The sequence below is a fragment of the Callithrix jacchus genome, chromosome 3, assembly GCF_049354715.1.
Source record: "Callithrix jacchus isolate 240 chromosome 3, calJac240_pri, whole genome shotgun sequence".
In the NCBI taxonomy this organism is placed as follows: Eukaryota; Metazoa; Chordata; class Mammalia; order Primates; family Cebidae; genus Callithrix; species Callithrix jacchus.
In genome coordinates this window covers 90,672,284-90,697,535 of record NC_133504.1, presented here as the reverse complement: position 1 = coordinate 90,697,535, position 25,252 = coordinate 90,672,284, and the positions used below count along the sequence as shown (strand labels likewise).

The 25,252-nt window shown below is 37.0% G+C and overlaps 1 long non-coding RNA gene across 1 annotated transcript in view; it reads left to right on the top strand.

Annotated features, from left to right (window-relative positions):
* Positions 1-1,478: 1,478 nt before the first annotated feature.
* Positions 1,479-25,252, top strand: part of LOC118152229 (uncharacterized) — a 238,619-nt gene continuing 214,845 nt past the window's right edge. Inside the window, exons 1-2 of the long non-coding RNA XR_004740749.3 lie at positions 1,479-1,570; positions 3,063-3,162. This is a non-coding gene — a long non-coding RNA (uncharacterized LOC118152229). The remainder of the gene's footprint in view (positions 1,571-3,062; positions 3,163-25,252) is intronic.

The following is a 25,252-nucleotide window of genomic DNA, read 5'->3' as shown; positions in this document are numbered from 1 at the left end:
TTGTCCTCTTAATGGTGACCTCCTGGTGGGTGAGGACTCTGACAAGTTTAGATTTTACCCTATGTGATAAGTGTAGGCCTGGCTCATAGGTGGTGCTCAGTGATAGTGTCTGTCAGACTCCTAGTCCAGACCCTGATGCTAATCATCTGTAGAAGTGTAAAGACAATACTATACTTTTATAGGCCTCAACATCCAATTTAAAAACTGAAAGACTGTACCAGAACTCTATCTTCTGGTTATAAATATATATATATATATGTGTATATATATGTATATATATTTTATTGCATTTTAGGTTTTGGGGTACATGTGAAGAACATGCAGGATTGTTGCATAGGTACACACATGGCAATGTGGATTGCTGCCTTCCTCCCCATCACCTATATCTGGCATTTCTCCCCATGTTATCCCTCCCCAACTCCCCATCACTTCTGTCCCTCCCCTAGTTCCACCCCACAGACCCCAGTGTGTGATGCTCCCCTCCCTGTGTCCATGTGTTCTCATTGTTCAGCACCCACCCATGAGTGAGAACATGTGGTATTTGATTTTCTGTTCTTGTGTCAGTTTGCTAAGAATGATGGTTTCCAGGTTCATCCATGTCCCTACAAAGCACATGAACTCATTGTTTTTTATGGCTGCATAGTATTCCATGGTGTATATGTGCCACATTTTCCCAGTCCAGTCTATCATAGATGGGCATTTGGGTTGGTTCCAGGTCTTTGCTATTGTAAACAGTGCTGCAGTGAACATTCATGTGCATGTGTCCTTATAGTAGAATGATTTACAATCCTTTGGATATATACCCAGTAATGGGATTGCTGGGTCAAATGGAATTTCTATTTCTAGGTCCTTGAGGGATTGCCACACTGTATTCCACAATTTAAAAGTTGAACTAATTTACACTCCCACCAACAGTGTAAAAGTGTTCCTTCCTATCTCTCCACATCCTCTCTTCTGGTTTTAGATTTTTGTTTAGTACATCATTGCTACTTTGCTCTTGTCTGCATTTGTATCTTTTTCATTTACAGCTTTACTGTAAGATTTATTGCTGAGGTAAAATGAGGAAACTGAGGCGCGTATAAAAAAGTGAGACGCCAATTTATTCAGCTCCCGGGCAAGCTTCAGTGGCCCAAGTGGGTGCCAGAGAAGTCGTACCCGGCTGTTCAGGGTGTGGGGTTTTATGGGGAGTGCAGGCAATTGATTGGTTACTGGGGAAACAAAGAGAAGGCATTTCTATTGGCTGTTGAGGAGTAGGAAGTACATGGAGTTAAAGTAGGAAGTATGTGAAACTAGCTGCCATTGGTAGGCAAGTGGGACTTTGGGTAAGTGGGCCTTGATTGACTACTGGGGAAACAAAGAGAAGGTATTTCTATTGGCTGTTGAGGAGCAGGAAGTACATGGAGTTAAAGTAGGAAGTACATGAAACTAGCTGCCATTGGTAGGCAGGACCTTGGGTAAGTGGGCCTTGATTGACTACTGGGGAAACAAAGAGAAGGTGTTTCTATTGGCTGTTGAGGAGCAGGAAGTACATGGAGTTAAAGTAGGAAGTACATGAAACTAGCTGCCATTGGTAGGCCGGCAGGCTGGGCAGGGAACGGTGGGGCATCTTTAAAAAAAATTTCTCTGCAGGGTTTTTTAAGAATGGGCTGGAGGTTGGATGCATAATTTAGTGCTGAGTATGGGCTTGGGCATGGTATACAGAGGCGGGTGCAGGGAAGCTTTGCGGGGAAGCCAGATAATGAGCTCGGGTGATGATGCAGTTATCAGGCGAGGAGAGTGATGAATGTGTCCCTTTGACTCCCGGCAAGGCAACCGGCCTTACATTTACTTTTCTTGTCTTTGCCTTATTTATTGATTCAGTTTTTTTCTCTGAGTGTCACCTGAATACATTTAAATGTCAACTACAAAATTATGAGTTGAAGGAAGTACTTGTTAGATGTATGATCTTGACAAGTTAATCTTTCTATAGCTGCGTCTCTTCATCTGTAAAATGAGAATAATAACAGTATACATCTCATAGATTTGTTGTAAGAATTTAATTATTGAATATTTATAAAGCCTATTGAACACTGATTGTCACACAGTAAGTGCAGTTGAGTGCTTAATACGTGTCTGTCCTCCACTGTCATGATCAACCAGGAGGAGACTAAATGTGCTTCTTCCCAGATTATAACACCCTTGAATTTGACTACTATCGTTATCAGCAAAACTTTCATGGAATTGCACTACATTTTTATCAAACAATCCAAATTATAATTCAAATACCTATTTATTCTAAATACTTACTATATTCTTATACTTTCACAAGTGCCATTCAAAATTTATATATGGTGGAATATTATGTGTTTAATTCCCTAGTAATCTGAAAGACAGAGTGTAGCTATTATTAATGAATAGTTGTCTAATAAGACTTTCATCTTGCCAATTCCATGATACTTTAAATTTAGAATTACACAGTTTTAAGGGCCAATGCAATATGTATTAGAGTCCAGCTTATGAGAAGAATAAGAGGATTTTAAAACACAGGTTTGGTTGGATTTATACAGGCCCCTAAAATACTTTTTCCAAATAAGATACAGATGTGCTATGTAACCCTATTATAACAGTATCTAAATGACATAAGAAATATTAATGAAAAAGTATTTTATTTCAAAACATCTTTAATATGTGCTAAATTTGTCTCTCCTATACCAGAAGTAGAAATATATTTTTCTTTTTTTTTTTTTTTGAGACGGAGTTTCACTCTTGTTACCCAGGCTGGAGTGCAATGGTGCGATCTCGGCTCACTGCAACCTCTGCCTCATGGGAACAGGCAATTCTCCTGCCTCAGCCTCCTGAGTAGCTGGAAATATCTCTTTCAAGACAACCCACTCTATTTATGTATAATATGTCTCATTTTATGAGAACCATTACTATGGGTTCACTGCCAAATGAGATGATGTGTGCATAAGTTGGTGTATGGGAGACACAACCATAGCAGCTAAAATCTTATACAAAAAAATATAAGCAGCGTGTAATTTTTGGAAAAAAGTTTAGGAAGAAATTATGTTTTCCATTTTCAGGAATCAATAGCATTCTAGAAAGCAAGATAGACCATGAAGAGTATGGGAAGAAACAGGAAGTCCTATTTCCTGGTTAAAGACCCAGCAGCTGTGTAATAGGGTAAGTTATTTGGCCTCTTTGTGCTGTGTTCTCTACATTTGTCAAACAACATATGTGAACAGTATAGCTGGTGGAGAAGAAAATTGTAAGAAAAGAAGAGCTCAGGAATCTCAGATGAGAGGCCATTGTGATTGTCCAGGTGAGATTTCATACATCAATGATTCACAACTTTTACAGTGTACTGGCACTCACCTGTTAAGCAGGAATAGGTGGTTTTATTAGTTAGTAGAGACAAATCTTGGAAAGACCTTTTAGCTCCAGAATTGCCTTTATCTTCTTATCCATAGATTTCCGTGGTCTTATGTGTATTTTGTAGTGGTGAAAATGTGACATTAGATTGGTAATCTTCTTAATAAATATCTTTAGTAATCTTCCTAATAAATACCATTCCCTTTCTAGAATAAACAAGTATAAGTGAATTAAGATGATAAGGAACAATGTGGTGGGGCTTGTGTTGAACAGCAGCGTGTGCACCCTCAGAATTCTCCCACAGTGAGTCCCTTACACAAACCAAGAACTCTCTGGACTTTTATAACAAAAGGGGAAACTCCAAAGTTTAATGTTTAATTTTATTAATTTTAGAACCCTGTGCAGATTGAGCAAAACATTTGCAGAGCTTGTCTGGCTAGTGGACCCCTGTTGGCCATATTGGTCTGCAGCCCACGTCAGTGCTGCTGAGATATTGGGCAGAATGTTGACCTCTGCAAACTAGGAGTAGCACATGAGCAAGCAAGACATACCTCGGAAATGGCAGTTTCTCTGAGGAAAATCTTTCCTTCTTGAGAGCCTGCCCGCCTGTGATGTCAGATTAGTTATGTAGAGGAACATGTCAGATAGACTAGGCCATGTAGAACTTTAATTGAGCTAGGTACCTGTGGTGGGTTGATTATGTTACTGTACACTGTGGCTGCACTCCGCTGAGCCCTTGGGCACACTGAGCAATCCCTCTGCTTGTGTCTGTGCAGGTCTTCACTTCCCCATAGGAACTATTTGACAACTTCACTAACTCTTTCAAGCCCTGTTACTTTAGCTGTCCTCGTCTCTCTCAAAACATGAATTTATTCTTCTTCTTGGTGAAAACTTCATTCTGGACTCCCACAGTTCAGATAAAAGTGACATTTGCCTTCACTATCACTTATTTTCTCCAGTCTCAAAAACACGGAAGCTTTTTTATTTTTATTTTTCTGTTCCTGGTCAGTCCCACAGCTTTGGAGCTGGTCCCTTTTCATCTTTTATAGAATCACCATCGGCCCTTACCTTTTTTGTATTTTGAATCCACAACCCAACCCCCACCACTGTTGTTCGTGTGTGTGCGTGCACGTGCGCGCTTACGTACCACTGTCTCTCTCTCACTACAGGTTCTTTCCAGTGATCCATAAATAAGCTCTTGTGTTTTCTAGGTCAAAAATTTTAAAAAAGAAAAACAAATGCGACCCTCCCATTTCTTAGACTCTGTGTCCTCCCCTTGTTTCTTTTTCTGTCTCCTGCCCTATGCTCTTCCTCAAAGAGCAGTCTGCTGTCAGGGAGTTCAGTTCTTTGATTCCCACTCATGCTGTAACTCTGACCATGAGTGCGTCGTACACACATGCCCTCTGCAAATACTCTGGCAAAGTATGTGTCTGATTGGTAATGCATACTAAAAACATTTCTAATGTTTATGTACTGTCTGGGATTTGCTTCTAAATAATGTGGGAAAGGGAGAGCTGGATGAAGGTTAAGGTGAAATGAAATTGGCTGTCCCTTGATGGTTTCTGAAATTAGGTAATGAGTCCCTCTGGCAAAACCTCAGATCCTCCAATTCTAAAACAAATGAGTCTTTTTTTTTTTTTTTTTTAAATCTCTCAACTTACTTGATTTCTCTGTGGCATCCAACTTTTACTGCTGCCTTTGTGACAAACTATTCTTCCTTAGCACTTGCATCTTGCTCTCAGGTTACCCCTTCTCTGTATTTTAGTTCCCCTGTGGGTTTATTTTCTTATGCCCATTCCTTAAACATGGGTTTTCCTAGGATTATGGCTTTAGGCCCTTTCCTTTTCTTACATGTTTACTGCAGCTGAGAGAATAATTTCTCTTGAGTTCAATCACAGTCTAAGGTATATTGACTATTTAATCTTTATCTCAGTATAGCTGAAGCCACTGTTCCCCAGTTTCATACTTTCAGAGTCCTTTTATTTTGTGTGTGGCATTTTTAGTAGAGATGGGGTTTTGACACGTTTCCAGGCTGGTCTCAAACTCCTGGCCTGAGTATATCCGCCTGCCTTGGCCTCCCAAAGTGCTGGGATTACAGCCCAGTTTCATGTTTTCAATTGTGGTTATCTATAGCAACATTTCCAAAATAGTACTGTCATTATCTTCCTCTTCCTCTCAACCTGATCCTTACTCGCTAATGCTACTTTACCGTCTGGAATTACACTATCCCAAGAGTCATCTTTTTTAGGAAGTCCCCCCTCATTAATCATGCCCTCCTAAAAGCTGAGTAGGAACTCACTTCTTTCAGCTGGAACATTGCAGTGCGCTGTGGCTCCTATTTTCTGTGTTGTGTTTCTCTTCCCATACTTCCCAAGGATGGACAAAACAGATTCATAGTGATATTCCCATCCCCAGTATAATAAAATGCACATCAATAATACGCATTTGTTGAAATTATTAATAATGTAATCTTGGAATTTAGCGCTAAAGGGATCATCTAGTTCAGAGATTCTCGAAGAACAGCTCATGTTCAAGGTCATGTGCTCCCAAGCCCCATAGTCTGAGTTTAAATCCTGACTCTGCCAATTATTAGCTTTGTGATAAGGAAGTAAGTAAAATGTCACTTAATCCTCTTTTTTTGAGATATAACAAATGAAGGCCCAACTTACAAATAAACAGGAAAATTTAGAAATGTAATTTCTTTTTTTTTTTTAATTATACTTTAAGTTCTGGGGTATATGTGCAGCACATGCAGGTTTGTTACATGGGTATACACATGCTATGGTAGTTTGTTGCATCCATCACCCAATCATCTACATTAGGTATTTCTCCTAATGCTATTCCTCCCCTATTCCCCCTACCTTTGCTATCTTTCCCCTAGCCCCCCCAACTCCCCAACAGGCCCCAGTGTATGTTGTTCCCCTCCCTGTGTCCTTGTGTTCTCATTGTTCAACACCTACTTATGAGGGAGAACATACACTATTTGGTTTTCCGTTTTTGTGTCAGCTTGCTGAGAATGATTGTTTCCAGCTTTACTCATGTCCCTGCAAAGGACAAGAACACATCCTTTTTATGGCTGTATAGTATTCCATGGTGTGTAGGTGCCACATTTTCCAGCCTGTCATTTATGGGCATTTGAGTTGATTTCAAGTCTTTGCTATTGTGAACAGTGCCAAAATAAACATACATGTGCATGTTTCTTGATAATAGAATGATTTATAGTCTTTTGGGTTTATACCCAGTAATGGGATTGCTGGGTCAAATGGTATTTCTATTTCTAGATCCTTGAGGAATTGCCAGGCTTCCACATGGTTTAATTTACACTCCTAGAAATAGTGTAAAAGCATTTCTATTTCTCGATATCCTCTTCAGCATCTGTTGTCTCCTGATTTTTTAATGATCGCCATTCTAACTGGCATAAGATGGTATCTCAATGTGGTTTTGATTTGCATTTCTCTAATGACCAGTGATGATGAGCTTTTTTTCATGATTGTTGGCTGCATAAATGTCTTCTTTTGAAAAATGTCTGTACATATCCTTTGCCCACTTTGTGATGGGGTTGTTTCTTGTAAATTTGTTGAAGTTCTTTGTAGATTCTTGGTATTAGCCCTTTGTCAGATGGGTAGATTGCAAAAAATTTTTCCCATTCTGTTTGTTGCCTCTTCACTCTAATGATAGTTTCTTTTGCTGTGCAGAAGCTCTTAAGTTTAATTAGATCTGATTTTTCAATTTTAGCTTTTGTTGCCATTGCTTTTGGTGTTTTAGTCATTAAGTCCTTTCCTTGCTAATGCCTATGTTCTGAATGGCATTGTCTAGGTTTTCTTCTAGGGTTTTTATGGTGTTAGATCTTGTTTAAATCTCTTAATGTTTTTTAGAAATGGTTTTATTAAGATGTCAAGATCTGTATCTACATTAAAAAGTCACCTTTTTGTAGAAGCAAAATTGTTCTAAGTTTACATAATGGAAATTAATATATAGTATACTATATGTAGTGTGTAATGTAAATATTCTTTATCTTATGCAAGAATTTTACATCTTCTAAGAGCACCTCAGGTCAAACAAGTTTGAGGATCATTTAATGTAAATGTAAATTGAGACTCAGAAGTTTTAAATGACTTGTCCAAGGCTTCACAATTTGTGTCTGACCTGGAATTTGAATGTATTTGCCTGACTCCCCATGTACATTCCTTACCATCATGACATTTATCTTCAATCCATAAAACACTAGGACTTGGTCAGTCTGCTTGGTCTTGGAATATTTTTCTTTGTAATGATATAATTTTGGACAGTGAAAGGACTGTACATACAGAGATGCATATAAAAATGTGTAACATTTAACCAACACAAAGTAATATATCAATGGCAAATAAGGGAATTTATGAAAACCATTCTTTAAAAAAAAATTCCAGACTTGACAGAAAAAATTAAAATAATTTTCAAACCTTAAATTGCATGACCACCTGTCTTGATTTGTCATATAATTTAACATTTTCCTTCCATCTCAGTTCAGGCATCTTTTCTATCAGATCTCAAAGCTCACTGTCTTGCCATAAAATTCGTTTTTAACTGTCATCTTCTTAAATACATAATCTATGCATTCTAATTTGGGTCCTGAGTGTATACTTAATAAAGTACATTTTCAGTACAGATATTCCAAAGCAGCCCAAGGAATGTAATTATATCAATAAATAATTTCAGATGATGTCTGTAGTTGTGTTGGAAATCTGTGAATTTCATCACCATGAGACTATGTGGAGCTTTCTTTGTTGTAGATATAATACTTCAGCAAATCTGAGGCCTGAAATTCTCAAGCTAATTGCATTTAACCAGCTTCTGAGCCTTAGTTCCTGCCTATAAGAATGATAAATATAAATCATTGCTGTTAGGAGAGTCTCTATAATGCATTTTGCATAACAAACAAATGAGAATGAAATAAGATGAATGGGTTTTAAAATAATGATCTTCTTAAATAATGTTATTTTAACTTCTGGGATAAAGGCACATTTAAGTAAATAAGCTGTAATACAAGAGTAAGTCAGTTGTTTATTCGTTCATGGAAATGTCCATACAGATAGTTATCCTAGAGAAAAGATAACCAGAATGTCTGGCTATTTTGAGGAATAAGAAGCATTTTATATAGCTGTGTCTACCACTATATTGGCTTATTACACTGTAATTTTCCTTACCTTCAGGCAGCTTTCCTTTTTTGTTTTAATAATAGTCCATTAACCATTTGGTACTTGATTATATATCTGATTGGTAATGTTTTTTAGAAATATTTCTGATGTCAATGTGATATCTGGGATTCAGTTTTAAACAATACATAAAGAGGCTGGGTGCAGTGGCTCACACTTGTAATCCCTACATTTTGGGAGGCTAAGGTGGGTGGATCGCGAGATCAGGAGTTCAAGACCAACCCAACAAAGATGGTGAAACCCCGTCTCCACTAGAAAAACAAAAATTAGCTGGGCATGGTGGCAGGTGCCTGTAATTCCAGCTATTCTCAAGAGGCTGAGGCAGAGAATTGCTTGAACCTGAGAGGTAGAGTTTGCAGTGGGTTAATATTGTGCCATTGTACTCGAGCCTAGGTGACAGAGTGAGACTCTGTCTCAAAAAACAAAAAAACCCCAAAAAAATGCATAAAGAAAAGAGATGGTGGGTTAAAGATGGAACAAGACTGACGCTGAGTTAATAATTGTTGAAGCTGGGTAATGAGTCAGTGGGACTCATCTTATCCTATGTACTTCTGTAGATGCTTGTAATTTTCCATAAAAAAATTAAAAATAATGTCTGATACATATGCTTTTATACATACATAGTGTGTGTGTGTGTGTGTGTGTGTGTGTGCGTTCGTGTGTGTTCTTTCACATCTAACTGTAACCTTTTGAACCATATAGGAGCAGTAAATGTTATTTTCAACTAAGTCAGCAGCTGGTAGAAATATAGATACTATATGTACTGATTGCTAGAAGGAATACAAAAAAATTATTAAAACCCTGCCCCTAAATTTCTTACAATCTAGTTTTTAAAATCACTACATGCAAACAAAAAAATATTAGAAGTGAAATATCAACTACAGTTTTAAATAACAGTTTAAGAAAATAATAAAAGAATTAAAACACCATAAAAATTCTCAAATTATACAACCTGTGATTGCTCTGTGTCACTTAAGGAAAACATCATTTTAATCTAGAAGTTTTATGACGTAAATTGATCTAATCTCTTCTTAAAATTAGGTCTCAGCTAGGAAAGGAAGAAAAAACATTTTTAAGTTAATAAAGTGAAAATAGAAAGAATTGAGGGGGGAAACTGAGTACTGAAAGACTAGATTTCTTTTAATGTAAAGTTAACCATTTTATTTTAAAAATTTATTGTGTATATTTGAGATATATAACATATATATATATTTTTAAATTTTACTTTAGGTGTATACTATATCCGGCATTTCTCCCCATGTTACCCCTCTCCACCCTCCCAGCATGTGATATTCCTCTCTCTGAGTCCACATGTTCTCATTGTTCAACACCCTCCTATGAGTGAGAACATGTGTTTGGTTTTCTGTTCTTGTGTCAGTTTGCTGAGAATTATGGTGTCCAGATTCATCCAAGTCCCTACAAAGGATACAAACATCATTTTTTATGGCTGCATAGTATTCCATGGTGTATATGTACCACATTTTCCCTGTCCAGTCTATCATTGATGGGCATTTGGGTTTGTCCCAGGACTTTGCTATTGTACACAGGGCTGCAATGAGCATATGTGTGCATGTATCTTTATAGTAGAATGATTTATAGTTTTTTGGGTACATACCCAGTAATGAGGTTGCTGGGTCAAATGGAATTTCTATTTCTAGATCCTTGAGAAATCACCACACTGTCTTCCACAATGGTTGAACTAATTTACACTCCCACCAACAGTGTAAGTGTTTCTATTTCTCCACATCCTCTCCAGCATCTGTTGTCTCCAGATTTTTTAATGATTACCATTCTAACTGGCATGCGATGGTATCTCCATGTGGTTTTGATTTGCATTTCTCTGATGACCAGTGATGATGAGCATTTTTTCATGTTTGTTGGCCTCATATATGTGTTCTTTTGAAAAGTGTCTCTTCATATCCTTTGCCCCTTTTGAATGGGGTTGTTTGTTTTTTTCTTGTATATCTGTTTTAGTTCTTTGTAGATTCTGGATATTAGCCCTTTGTCAGATGGGTAGATTGCAAAAATTTTTTCCCATTCTGTTCGTTGCCAATGAGGTATATAACATATTATGAGATACATATACAACTTGGTAAATAGTTACTCTAGTGAAGCAAGTTAGTATATCCATCATCTCACATAATTACCCATATTTTGTTTGACAAGAACAGCAATATTTCATTTAGCAAAAATTCTGAAGACAATACAATGTTATTAACTATAGTCCTCATGTTTTACTTTGGATCACTACACTTGTTCATCTTATGTATCTACTACTTTGTATCTTTTACCCTTCATTTAAAAGTGAGCAATTAAGTTGCATTTTAAGATATTCATAATGTTGTACAATCACCACTCTATCCAGTTCCTAAAGGTTTCCATCACTTCTCAGCAAAAAATCCCTTAACCATCAAGCAGTTTCTCCCCATTCTTTTATCCCTGCAACCCCAAATAACCACCAACCTACTTTCTGTATCTGTGAATTTATCCTGGATATTTTACATAAATGGAACTGGACAGTATGTAGCCTTTTGTGTCTGACTTCTTTTGTGTAGCATAATATTTTGGAGACACTTCCATATTTTAGCATGTATCAGTACTTGATTTCTTTTTATAGGTATGTAATAGTCCATTGTGTAGACATACCACAAGTTGCTTATCCACTCATCAGTTAATGGACATTGGTAGTTTCCACCTCTTGACTTGTGAATAACGTTACTATGAACATGCTATATACATGTACTTGTTTGAATACCTGTTTTAAATTCTCTTCAATATATACCTAGGAGTAGAATTTCTGGCTACTATGCTGATTCTGTTTAACTTTTTGAGGAACTGCCACATTGTTTTCCACAGTGGCTGAAGCATTTTACATTCCCATCAGTATTGTATGAGGGTTCCAATTTATCTGTATCCTTACCAACTTGTTTTTTTAATAAGTTAAATTATTGGAAGGAATACAACTTTAGGGAAATATTTTATTATCTAGGGCATGAGAGAGCCACTAGAAGTTTTCCCCTGAATTGTTTTTAAATAAATACATAGCAAAATGACTACAAGAAAAGGATTTGTTGGGGTAGAAACTGATTGGAGAAAGCATTAAAATAATAAATAGAATACTGCAATGTTGTGTGAAAGAGTTAATAAAAGTCATTCTTAGGATGATAGCACAGAAAATGGAAACAAAGATTCAATGTAGAGAGCACATTTGTCAGGCCTTTCAGATAGATCAGATTTAAGGGTCTAGAAAAATGGCCTCCTCTGCAATCACCACTATTTTTTTGTATCTTACTTAATAAAATGGACACTCTTTCTAAAGTTTTCAATAGGCAAAAATGTAGCAACTCCCAAATAAGTAGAGGAATGTGAGAATAACTATCAGGAATGCCAAGTGCCAAAAGTAGTTGGTAGATACTGATTTCAGTTCTTTTGTTAACTATAACATTATTAATAACATTTGGAAATGTGGAGAGAAGTTTGATGTTATACACAGTCATGGCACCTTTACTTGTTTAAACCATTTAAATTCCACAGAGGTTATTTTATCTAGTTCCATGGAGACAGTATATTTGGTATAAGAACAGGAATTTGAACAACCACAAACCAAATTTATGTGCTTATTCTGAGATACTCATTCCAGGGAAAGGCTTGCTGGGCTAATACATACTTTTTAGATATTTCCGCAGGTCTTAATGAGCCAACATCAATTCTGGCACTGAAATCTCTACAGTATTCAAAATGCATTATGGGAAACAATTACTCTAAGTCTGTCAGATTGGTGGGCAAAACGTATTGCACATCTGTTGGGCCTAAAGTTGTCCAAGTTTTCCATGGAATGTCAGCTTGCAGTTTAGATGAGTGTGTTGCTTAATAATAAATTGCACTGGAACATGTGTCAGGATTTGTATTTTGACAAATGGCAAATAAATGCAAAGATAACCCGTCAACTCAAGGAATCTAAGAACTCATTTTCCTTAGAATCATTTGGACTTTTCTTCAGTAGTATGGTAGTCATAAACTTGAAGAGAAGAAAAACACTTGTCCCTAGATGATTATCAAGGTTTTCAAAGTAATCAATTAAATATATGTTGACCAATAAATGTAAAGCTCCTGGTAAGTAAAGAGTATCAGTTTGAAGAACTGGCCAGAGCAAGACTGCCAAATAGAATTCCTCCAGTGATTGTCACCTACCCCACCACTCAGGACGACTAAATTGAACAGCTATCCATACAAAAAAGCACGTATATAAGAACCAAAAATCAGGTGAGCAATCACAGTACCTGGTTTAAACATCATATTAATGAAAGGGGCACTGAAGAGGGCAGGAAATCTTGAATGGCCTACGCAACCCCTCCCTCATCCCCTGGAAGCACCGTGTGTTGTAGAGAAGGAATCTATGTGCTTGGGGCATGGAGATCACAGTGATTGTGAGACTTTGCTCTGGAACTTAGTGCTGTCCTGCCATAGCAGGAAGCAACATGTGGCAGAATTCAGCTGGTACCCATGGAAGGAACATTTAGACAAGTCCTAAGCAGAAAGAAATAATGTATCCCAGTCATTAGAACCTGAGTGCTAGCTTGCCCGAGCACTGTGGGCTAAAGTATTCTGGGATACTAAATAAACTTGAATGATAGTCTAGGCCACGAGGACTACAACCCCTGGGTTAGTCCTTGCTGTGTTGAATTTAAAGCCAGTGGACTTGTGGTGCACATGACTTAGTGACATTCCAGCCAGAGTGGCTGAGAGTGCTTACATAGTCCCTCTCCCATCCTCAGGCAGCACAGCTCCCAGGTCCAGAGAAGACTCCTTCCTTCCTCTAGAGGAGAGTAAAGAGGAAAAAGAAGCTTGTTTTGTAACTTGGATACCAGCCCAGCTATAGTAGAATAGGGCAACATCCAGAGTCCTGAGGCCCCCATTTCAGTCCCTGGTTGCTGGAAGACATTTCAAGAGACACCCTGGGTTAAAAGGGAATCTGCTGCCTTGAAGGGAGAGACCCATTCCTGGTAGGATTCACTGCCTGCTGACTGCAGCGCCCTGGAGCCTTGAATAAATATCAGTGGTGTTCAGGCAGTAATCATCATGGGTCTTGCAGGAGGCATAGAGCCATGTTGGCTTCAAGTGTGACCCAGCACATTTCTAGTGGTGGCCATGGGGACAAGAGACTCTGACCTGAGGAAAGTAGAGTGAAGGGTAGAGAGTACTAGCAGCTGGTGATTTGTGTTGCAGCTTGAGTACTGGCTTTGCCACAACATCAAGCAGGCTCCTGGGCTTCCTGTCCAGGCCTTGGCTCCCGGAGAGCAGAATAGGGCAGTCCAGGAGAACAGGGCACCATCCAGAGTCCTGAGGCCCCTTGAAGACATTTCAAGACACACCCTGGGCCAGAAGAGAACCTGCTGCCTAGAAGGGAGGGACCCAATCCTGGCAGGATTTACCACGTGCTGACTAAAGAGCCCTGGAGCCTTGAATAAATATCAGTGATGTCCAGGCAGTACTCGCCATGGGCCTTGCAGGAGATGCAAGGAACTCAGAAAGAATTCAGCCTACTGCTCTGACGGGAGACACCCAGCCTTGGCAGCATTTACCAGAAGCTGACTGAAGAGCCTTTGGGCCTTAAATGTACACCTTGGTAGCCAGGTAGTACTTGCCAAAGGCCTGGGACTGTGGTGGCCATGGGGAGAGGCTCCTTCTACTTAAGGAGAGGGAAGGTGGAAAAATCTTTGTCCTGTGACTTGATGTCATTTCAGCCACAGTAGAACAGAGTACCAAGTAGGTTTCTAAGGTTCCTAACTCCAGGCTTTGACTCCTGGATGGCATTTTGCACCTGTCATAGGATAAACCGTGGTGGCTAGGGGTCTCCACCCTAAGAGGAAATACTTAAGTATTTCGGGATGGCTGGATTTATCACCTGCTGACAAAAGAGCCTTTGGGGCTTAAGTGAACATTGGCAGTAGCCATACAGTAGTCACCACAAGCTTTGGGTGAGAGCTTGTGCAGTGCCGGCTTCAGGTCTAACATAGTATAGTCCCAGTGGTAGTGGCCACAGAGATATTTGTATCACTCATCCCCCAGCTCTAGATAGCTCGGTATGGAGAAAGAGTCTCCACACTGAGGGGGAAACAAAGTGAAAAGAACAAGAGTCTCTGCCTGGTAATCCAGGGAATTCTGTTAAGAATTCTTAGCCAAGAACACCAAGGTGGTAGCTCTGTGAGTCTTCAAGAGTCACAGCATTACTAGGCTTTCTGTTACCCCAAATATAGTTACAGCTTCGTGACCAAGACTTAGATCACAGCACTCAATAACCCTTGAATACTTGGAAAATCTAACCAAGAAGGAGGGAGACAAAATACCCCACACTGTGAAGACTACAATAAATAAAACGTCTTCAGTGGCCAGACATTGGGAAACATCCACAAGCATTAAGATGATCCAGGAAAACATGACCTCACAAAATGAACTAAATAAGGCATGACTTCCAATCCCATAGTGACAGGGATATGACATTTCAGACAGAATAATCAAAATAGCTACTTTGAGGTAGCTCAGTGAAATTCAAAATAACACAGAAGGAATTCAGAATTTTTTCAGATAAATTTTACAAAGAAATTGAAATAATATTAAAAAAGCAGAAATTCTGAAGCTGAAAAATTCAATTGATATACTGAAGAATGTGTCAGTTTCTCAACAGCACAATGCATCAAGCAGAAAAAAGAGTTAGTGTGCTTGAAGACAGCCTATTTGAAAATAGATAATCAGAAGAGACAAAAGAAAAAAAGAAAAACAATGAAGTATATGTATAAGATCTAGAAAATAGCCTCAAACAAGCAAATCTAACAGTTCTTGATCTTAAAGGGGAAGTCCAGAAAAATATAGGAGTAGAAAGTTTTTCAAAGGGCTAATAACCGGGAACTTTACAAACCTAGAGAAAGATACCAATATTCAAGTACAAGAAGGTTATGGAAAACCAAGAAATTTTAACTAAAATAAGACTACATCAAGACATTTAATATTCAAACTTCCAGAGGTCAAGGACAAAAAGGGCTCTGAAAAACAGCAAGAGAAAAGAAACAAATAACGTACAATGGAGCTTCAATACATCTGGCATCAGATGTCCCAGTGGAAATCTTATATGCCAGGGAAGAGTGTCATGACATATTTAAAGTGCCAAAGAAAGAAAATCCTTATGGGATAGTATATGCAGCAAAAATATTCCTTAAACATGAAAGAGAACTAAAGACTCCCAGATAAACAGAATCTAAGGGATGTCATCAATACCAGACCTGTTCTATAAGAAATGCTAGTCAATCTGAAAGAGAAGAACATTAATGAGCAATAAGAAGTCATCTGAAGATAGAAAAGTCACAGGTAATAGTAAGTACACAAATACCTAATATAATACTGCAATTTTGTTGGGATATGAGTGTAAACTATTCATATCTTGAGTAGAAAGACTAGAACCTATCAAAAATGATAATTACAACTTTTCAAGACATAGTATAAGAACACATGTATAAACAACAAATGTTAAAAAGTGGAGGAGAATAAAGTTAAAGCATCGAGTTTTGACTAGAGTTCTCTTTACTTATTTGTTAGTTTGTTTTTGCAATAGTGTTAAGTTGTCATCGGTTCTTTGCTGACTTCAGGTCTGCCCAGCACAGTCTCAGTGATGGTGGCCACAAGGACATTTGTGTCATTTTTTTCACCGCTAATAATTCTGCTTATAACCCCCATGTTATAACACATTTAAATAATGGGTTATGTTATTTGCCAGCCTCATGGGACTCTTAAAAATCCTGCAACATATACACACAAAATTAACAAACAAAAAGTTAAAACATACCGCCAGAAAAAAATCATCTTCACAAAAAGACAGGAAGGAAGGAAGGAAATAAGGGAGGAAGGAAGAAGGAAGGAAGGAAGAGAAGAGAAGACCACAAAACATTCAGAAATAAATAACAAAATGGCAGGGTAAGTCCTTACTTATTAATAACAACACTGAATGTAAATGGACTAACACTCCAATAAAACGATATAGAATGGGTGAATGGATTTAAAAACAAGATCAAACAATCTGTTGTGTAAAAGAAACACACTTTACCTAGAAAGATGTATAGACTGAAAAAAAAGAGACGGTAAAGAATATCACATGCCAGTGGAAAGCAAAAAAGAGCAGTAGTATCTATATTTGTATCAGACAAATACATTTCAAGACAAAAGCTATAAAAATAGACAAAGAAGATCATTATTTAATGATAAAATGATCCATTCAGCCAGAGGATATAACAATTGTAAATACATATGCACTCAACAGTGGAGTCCCAGATATGCAGATAAAATATTATTAGAGCTAAAGAGAGGGATAGACCTCAATAGGGACTTCAATCCTCCACTTTCAGCATTGGGCAGAATTTACTGACAAAAAATCAACAAAGATCAGATGATCTGTGCTGAAGACCAATGGGACTTAATAAATGTTTACAGAACATTTTATCCAATGGCTGCAGAATACACATTTTTCTCCTCAGCACATGGATCATTCTCAAGGACTGACCATACGTTAGGATAAAAACAAGTCTTAAAATATTCAAAAATTGAAATTATCTAAAGTATTTTCTCTATAAGGGAATGAAGCTATAAATCTATACAAGCACATAGAAATTAAATAATATGTTCCTTTCCAAGGGAAGGCTTGGCCAGGTGTGTAACATGATAGAGGTGAAAAATCAATGGATCAGCAGGGAAGTGATTTCAGCATTTCAAGGGGAAGCTAACGAGTAAATGTAGAGTTTTCCTACAGCATCTAATATGGACTTAGTAGTTCCTAGCATAGTTGTAGTAACATTGTTGAATAATTACTCAGCTTCTCTGTTAAGAATTTCCCCAATTCACTAAGAAAACTTTCCTATTTGCTTAACATTTCTTTATATTTACTCAGACTCTGATGAAGTTGCTTTATTAGAAAATTTCAGGTATCATAAATTAATTTGAGATTACATGGATCACAATTTTTCCTCTTAAGGTCATATATTACTTTTGTCACTTTGGGTATCTTACTATACTTTCTGGTGTAACACATGAGCTCAATAAAGATCAAACTGCATTATGTAAAATTTGATTACAGGAATGTTTATTTCAGTTATTTGCAAAATCACCTGTAAGGGAAATGTTATCTACCCTAATTCATTCATGCACCTATCCATTGAACCATCCATCCATCTAGCCACAAATGTTTATTGGGCTTCTACTATGTAAATGTTCATAAATTTCATGGATACACATGTAGCTAAAGCATGGAACTTGTCTTAAGAGTTTGCAGAAATGTTTTGGAAAATTAACATGTGCAAACTAACTGCAATGTAAGTCACAGTTTGGAACAACTGAAACAGCATAATACAAAATAACCAGTTTCATATATGAATTCTTGGAAGTATGAAGTGGGTTTAGGAAATAACAAAATGGTAAGTGGTTTGTGTAACTTCCATAGAGAATACAAAATAATGGAAATGGGAGTTAAGACTGGAAAGGAAGAATAATGCCAGAATTTGGAGGATCTTAAATACTACGTTAGAGAATTCAAACTTAATTCTGTAAGCAATGTGACCATTGAAGGTTTTTGATGGCAGAGATATACTGGTCTTATCCATGATTTAGGAAAATAACTTTGAAAGTGGTATGAAGTTATACTGGGAGGATTTAGAAATAAGAACAGTGAGATGCACTTTTATGTATTGCATGTCTTAAGTGTGGGGACAGATGTGCTATCAGTATGTCTGGAAGAGAATAGAAATGTTGTATCTTGAGGTTATAATATAAAAGGACTTTAAAGCTGGAAATAATGAAAGAAAGGGCAGGAAATATGTAAAGGAGGAAGAGATTGAGCAGGCAGATGGCTAAAAATTGCTTTCTCCAATGCCCTCTTCTTGGTGATTTTTATGACTTATATAAGAATATAAAAACAGAGATTTGCTTGATAGTGTTATACAAAATAAAGAGACTGGATGCAACCTATTAGAAAGAGGGTATTGGGTGAAGAGTGGATCCTGGTCAGACATGTTTTATCTGGGTGCAGGGCTTCTGCCTATACTCTCAGTACTTTGGGAGGCTGAAGTGGCTGGATCACATGAGTTCAGGAGTTCAAGACAAGCCTGGCCAACACGGTGAAACCCTGTCTCTACTAAAAATACAAAAACTAGCTGGATATGATTGTGTATACCTGTTATCACAGCTACTAGGGTGGCTGAGGCAGGCAAATCACTTGAACTTGGGAGGTGGAGGCTGCAGAAAGCCAAGATCGCACAACTGCACTCCAGCCTGACAGAGTAAGACGCCATCTTAAAAGAAAAAAAAAAAAAAATAGACATATCTCATAGGGATGGCTAGGGAAGAGGAGTAAACTGTGAAGGAGCATGAGGAAAGTGTTCTGTGACATGGAAGAAAACTCAATAAAGAAGAGTCATTATAGTAAAAAGAGAGTAGTCAACACACCATTAATTTTATAAATCAGTGATTGAGGAGTATGATAAAATCTACTTGTTTGGATATGTAAGAAGTTTAAGGTCTTGGAGTAAGTGGGTCAGAATATAAATTGTAGATGGTTAAGGAATAAGTATATGACAAGGGAATGGAGGTAGAAAAGGAATTCTGAAGAAAGGAAGAATTACTAATAGCTTGATGTAGAATTAGAGGAATGAATCAATTGAAAGGATGTGCTGAAGTTGTTGGAAATTGATGTGAAAACAAAGTGTTGAGAAAAGTTTTAAAGGAAACAAGAAGAGTTGGGATTGAAAGTCCAGCTGGATGATTAGTATTGGAAAGACAGTTAGTATTAAAGGGGAGAACTTCGGTGCATTTACAGTGCATGGACTCTGTATTCTAAGTGATGTAAGAGGCAAAATCAAATGCTGAGAATAAGGGACACAATAGATCTTGTATTACGGAAATAAAATTGGCTATGTGTTATTTTATGAAAGATTGTGAGATTCAATTTTCTGAAATACTTACAATTTTAGCACCTTTAGTCATCAGTGATATTGGCTTGCTTTGATTTTCACTACCACTCTGTGCAGGTAGGAGACGTTCTTTCTCCAGAGACAACCAGAGGTTTATCTTTTTACTGGGGAACCTAGTCCCAATTGGTAGGGGATGCTATAGTTAAAAGGGCATTTAAGTGAAAGTTTATGGTTTTAATATTGCAATTCCCCAAATTTCTTTCCACTCCTCTTTCACAGAATTCCTTCTCTTTCTAGGAAGCAGATATATAGTATGTTCTCTGAGAATATAAACAGTACAGTAGAACAGATCTAAAGACTAAGATGTGAGGGTTTTCTCATTGAAAATTATTCTGGTAAATTATTCTATAGCCAACAGTTGATTACTTTTTTCATACATTCAGAGTTTTAGTTTCCCACACATAAATAGGAGCAAATAACAAAAGAATATTAGATCTTCAATGAAACAGGCCAAAGCAAAAGTACCTTGGAGGAAACACATTAAAGGTAGAAATATGAATATATTGCATCCATTAAATAACGGAATGCTAAAAACAAATAAAACAAGAGTTTTGTGGAAATTATAAATATGAGAGCAGAACTGAAAATTCATTGGAGTAAATGGGGAACTTTCCAAGAAAAAAGAGCAAAAAGATAAATAGATGGAAAATGGAGAAAAAAGAAATTAGAGGACTAGTACAACTATACAAATAACCCAATATCAAAACCATAGGGATTAACAAGGGAAGGACAAAAGAAATAGGAGAAAGGAACATAATTAAAGACATAATTCAAGAAAAATGTTCAGAATTAAAGGATGTGACTTCCTTAATGTTACAACTTAACAGATATCTTTGCTAAGAACTCTGTAAAGCAAGACAGTGGCAACTATACATCATCATGCAATTTCACTACAGTGTGGCTAACACAACCATCCTAGTTTGTTATTTTTTCTTTAATTTTTTAAAGAAAAATTTTATGTGATAAAATTTGTCCATTTTTTGGGACTTTCTGCTTTTGGTGCTGTACAAATATATACCTGTCCCACTCAAAAATGTTTTTTAAATTGTACTTCAGATTCTGGGGTCCATGTGCAGATCATGTAGGATTATTGCATAGGTACATACATAGTATGTGGTTTGCTGCCTCCATCCACACATCACTTACATCAGGCATTTCTCACCATGTTATCCCTCCCCAACAGCCCCACCCCCAGCTGGCCCTCCCCTATCCCCATAACAGACCCCAGTGTATGATGCTCCCCTCCCTGTGTCCATGTGTTCTCATTGTTCAACACACACCTATGAGTGAGAACATGCAGTGTTTGATTTTCTGTTCTTGTGTCAGCTTGCTGAGAATGATTGTTTCCAGCTTCATCCATGTCCCTACAAAGGACACAAACTCATCGTTTTTTATGTGGCTGCATAGTATTCCATGGTGTATAGGTGCCACATTTTCCTTGTCCAGTCTATCATCAATGGGCATTTGGGTTGGTTCCAGGTCTTTGCTATCGTAAACAGTGCCGCTGTGAACATACATGTGCATGTGTCTTTGTAACAGAACAATTTATAATTCTTTGGGTACATACCCAGTAATGGGATTGCTGGGTCAAATGGAATTTCTATTTCTAGGTCCTTGAGGAAATGCCACACTGTCTTCCACAATGGTTGAACTTATTTACACTCCCACCAACAGTGTAAAGTGTTCCTGTTTCTCCACATCCTCTCCAGCATCTGTTGTCTCCAGATATTTTAATGATCACCATTCTAACAGGTGTGAGATAGTATCTCAATGTGGTTTTGATTTGCATTTCTCTAATGACCAGTGATGATGAGCATTTTTTAAATATGTTTGTTTACCTCATATGTGTCTTCTTTTGAAAAGTGTCTGTTCATGTCCTTCACCCACTTTTGAATGGGTTTGTTTGTTTGTTTTTCTTGTAAATCTGTTTCAGTTCTTTGTAGATTCTGGATATTAGCCCTTTGTCAGATGGGTAGATTGCAAAAAATTTTTCCCATTCTATTAGCTACTGGTTTACTCTAATGATTGTTTCTTTGGCTGTACGGAAGCTCTGGACTTTAATGAGAGCCTATTTGTCTATTTTGGCTTTTGTTGCCAATGCTTTTGGTGTTTTAGTCATGAAGTCCTTGCCTATGCCTATGTCCTGAATGGTTTTGCCTTGGTTTTCTCCTAGGGTTCTAATGGTGTTAAATCTTATGTTTAAGTCTTTAATCCATCTGGAGTTAATTTTAGTGTAAGGTATCAGGAAGGCATCCAGTTTCTGCTTTCTGCACACTGCTCGCCAGTTTTCCCAGCACCATTTGTGAAACAGGGAATTCTTTTCCCATTGCTTGTTTTTGTCAGGTTTGTCAAAGATCAGATGGTTGTAGATGTGTGGTGTTGCCTCTGAGGCCTCTGTTCTGTTCCATTGATCTATATCTCTGTTTTGGTAGCAGTGCCATGCTGTTTTGATTACTGTAGCCTTATAGTATAGTTTGAAGTCAGGTGGCATGGTGCCTCCAGGTTTGTTCTTTTTGCTTAGGATTATTTTGGCTATGCAGGCCCTCTTTTGGTTCCATATGAAGTTTAAAGTGTTTTTTTTTTCCCACTTCTGTGAAGAAGGTCTTGGTAGCTTGATGAGGATAGCACTGAATCTATAAATTACTTTGGGCCGTATGGCCACTTTCACAATATTGATTATTTATAGCCATGAGCACGGAATGTTGTCCATCTGTGTCCTCTCTTATTTCCTTGAGCAGTAGTTTGTAGTTCTCTTTGAAAAGGTCCTTTACAACCTTTGTTAGTTGTATTCCTAGGTATTTTATTCTCTTTGTAGCAGTTGTGAATGGGACTTCAATCTTTATTTGGCTGTTAATCTGTTATTGGTGTATAGGAATGCTTGTGATTTCTGCACATTGATTTTCTATCCTGAGACTATGCTGAAGTTGCTTATCAGTTTCAGGAGATTTTGGGCTGAGACAATGGGGTCTTCTAAATATACAATCATGTCATCTGCAAATAGAGACGATTTGACTTCCTCCTCTCCTAATTGAATACCCTTTATTTCTTTTTCTTGCCTGATTGCTCTGGCAGAACTTCCAATACTATATTCAATATGAGTGGTGAGAGAGGGCATCCTTGTCTAGTGCCAGAATTTAAAGGGAATGCTTCCAGTTTTTTCCCATTCAGTGTGATATTGGCTGTGGGTTTGTTGCAAATAGCTTTTATTATTTTGAGAAGTGTTCTGTCAATATCTAGTTTATTGAGGGTTTTTAGCATAAAGGGCTGTTAAATTTTGTCAAAGGCCTTCTCTGCATCTATTGTGATAATCTTGTGGGTGTTTTTCTTTGGTTCTGTTTATGTGGTGGATTATATTTATACACTTGTGTATGTTGAACCAGTCTTGAATCCCTGGGATGAAGTCTACTTGATCATGATGGGTAAGTTTTTAGATGTGCTGTTGTAATCAGTTTGCCAATATTTTATTGAAGATTTTTGCATTTATGTTCATCATGGATATTGGCCTGAAGTTTTTTTTTTTTTTTAGTTGATTCTCTGCTAGGTTTAGGTATCTGGATGTTGTGGGTCTCATAAAATGATTTGGGAAGGATTCCCTCTTTTTGCATTGTTTGGAATATTTTCAGAAGGAGTGGTACCAGCACCTTTTTGTACATCTGGTAGAATTTGGCTGTGAACCCATCTGGACCTAGACATTTTTTGGTTGGTAGACTATTAATTGCTGAGTCAACTTCAGCCCTTGTTTTGGTCTATTAAAAACGATAAAGGAGATATCACCACCGATTTCACAGACATATAAACTACCATCAGAGATTACTACAAACAACTCTACATGCAAAAGTAAATCTGAAAGAAATGGGTAAGTTCCTGACACTTGCACTCTCCCAAGACTAAACCAGAAAGAAGTTGAAATCCTGAATAGGTAAAATTTTATTAAACAAATGTATCTATTCTTTTTCTTTCTGGAATTACTTTGATTTTAGATATGAGGTAGAATATAACTTTCTTTTAGTTTTTTTCAGGTTTTCTGAAATAAATAGAAATATCCACATTACTTATTGAATTACTTATTTCTTATTGAATTTACAGTCTAAATTTATGAATAAAAATCATATATGTTATATATTTTCTATATATAATACATGTGGTTTCAAGAGCATTTTTTCTCTATTTATTGTTCTGTCAATTATATTAGCTTTAATATTTATCTGGACAAGTATTCCTTTCTAACTGTATCAGAAATTCCCTGGCTGCTCTTATCCAAAGTTGTTTTTACAACATAATTCTAGAAATATCTTTCTAACATTAAAATAAATATATAAAATGCTCATTGGATTTTGGTTACTATGCATTAAATTTAAAGTTTAACTTGAAAGAGTCGGCGGCTTCATACTACAGATTTTCCTCTGATAAACATGGACGCTCCGTCAGTCTTTCAAGATCTCATAAATATCCTCAACAGAGCTCATCATTTTCTTTATAGTCCTTTACATTTATATTATCCTACATGTTTTGTGTACCTTTTTGCAATTATGCATGGAATCTTCTACCAACTACATTAATAATTTAAAAAAATACAGGGAAACTCGTGTGTGTGTGTGTGTGTGTGTGCGTGCGCACATTCGTGCATGTGTGTTTGTTTTCATATGCATGCATACATGTGTGGATGATTTTTTTATGTACTTACCTTACTTTACGCTCTTATTATTGAAGGATTATTTATTTGGGGAATTTTCCACATATACGTTCTTACTAAAAGTAATTTTTCCACTTCTCCTATGACTACTAGTCTTCAGCCATAATCATAAAGACTTACAAATAAATCTCTTGCTCATTCATTTTTTGCCACATGCCATTTCTATCTCCTGAAAGTTTTTCCTCTTTCTTAATTCCTACTAATTCTTCAGCTTGTAGCTTGCTTATTACCTTCAAGATTTTTAAAGACTTGGTTAGATGTCCTGACTGTGTATTCCAATCTGTCCATGGCTATTGGAGTACTTGGCAAAATGTATTAAAATTGTCTAATTATTTGTCTATCTATTCCACACTGTAAGCTACAGGAACTTTGTCTTGCCCAATACTTTGCCAGATGCCTAAAACATCTCTTAAGTTCTATTTTTTTCATATATCAATAAAAAGCTATTGCAAATACAGCTTTAATGAATGCTAATTGTAAATTAGGTGTTGCCCACGTGATTAGCCTATATTATTTATTTGGGGAATAGTTTGTAGTAAAAGCCAAAAAAAGCAAAAAAATAACCAAGAAAGTAAACCAGTAGGCAGAATTTAATATATTTTATTTAATAGGTAAAAAACTTAGGTTCAAATAGGCTGACATTATTCAAAGTCACAAAAGTAGGGTTGCAGGTAGGTTTTGAATTCATGTCCAGAAAAGAAAAGCAATAATGAGGACTCAAACTATGGTAATATCACTAGCAGTAGAGGTAAGTGTAGATTTGGGAGAGATTAAGGAAGTAGCACTGGAAGATTTTGATGACTTCTGGGCCTTTGTCATTGATGAAACTGTAAATTCAAGGATTATCATCAAGTTTCTTGTTATGAGACACTGGGTTTCCAGTAGGAAAAGATAGGTAAACCAGAATTAATGGGGAATCAAGGAATTCTGTCTTGTACATTTTGAGTTTTGGGTATGTCTAAGTAAATGTCTCCAGGAAGCAATTAATATATGGATCTGCAGCTCAG